Here is an 880-nt window from a genome sequence, read left to right on the forward strand (position 1 = left end):
CCAGGTATATTTGTCATTGGTTTTTAATTTAATTTTACTGTGATCAGAAGACATACTTTATATGATTTCTATTCTTCTGCATTTGTTGTGGCCCACAAGACAGCCTGTCTTGGTGAATGTTCCATGTGTACCTAAAAAGAATGTGTATTCTTGTGTCTATTGGCCATTCATATATCTTCCTTTGAGAAATGCCTATTTAGCTCCTTTGCCCATTTTTTAATTGGGTTACTTGGTTTTTTGTTGTTGTAAAGTTGTTTCAGTTCCTTGTATATTCTGGATATCAATCCTTTGTTAGATGTATATTTTGCAAATATTTTCTCTCACTCTGTTGGTTGTCTTTCAACTCTAATTGTTTCTTTTGCTGTGCAGAAGCTTTTTAGTTTGATATAATCCCATTCGTTTATTTTTCGTTTGGTTGCCTGTGCTTTTGGGGTCATATTCACGAAGTCTGTGCCCAGTCACACTTCCTGGAGTGTTTCTCCTATGTTTTCTTTAAGAAGTTTTATTGTTTCAGGGTGTATAATTAATTCTTTAAAATGTTCAACATCACTCAGCATTCGGGAAATGCAAATCAAAACCACACTGAGATACCATCTCACCCGTTAGGATGGCTAATATCCAAAAGACTGTGAATGATAAATGCTGGTGAGGTTGCGGAGAAAAAGGAACTCTCATACACTGTTGGCGGGACCGCAAAATGGTGCAGCCTCTATGGAAAATGGTATGGAGGTTCCTCAAACAATTGCAGATAGATATACCATATGACCCAGCTATCCCACTGCTTGGAATATACCCAGAGGAATGGAAATCATCAAGTCGAAGGTATACCTGTACTCCAATGTTCACTGCAGCACTATTTACAATAGCCAAGAGTTGGAAC

Source organism: Galeopterus variegatus, unplaced genomic scaffold (assembly GCF_000696425.1).
Source record: "Galeopterus variegatus unplaced genomic scaffold, G_variegatus-3.0.2 Scaffold1016, whole genome shotgun sequence".
In the NCBI taxonomy this organism is placed as follows: domain Eukaryota; kingdom Metazoa; phylum Chordata; class Mammalia; order Dermoptera; family Cynocephalidae; genus Galeopterus; species Galeopterus variegatus.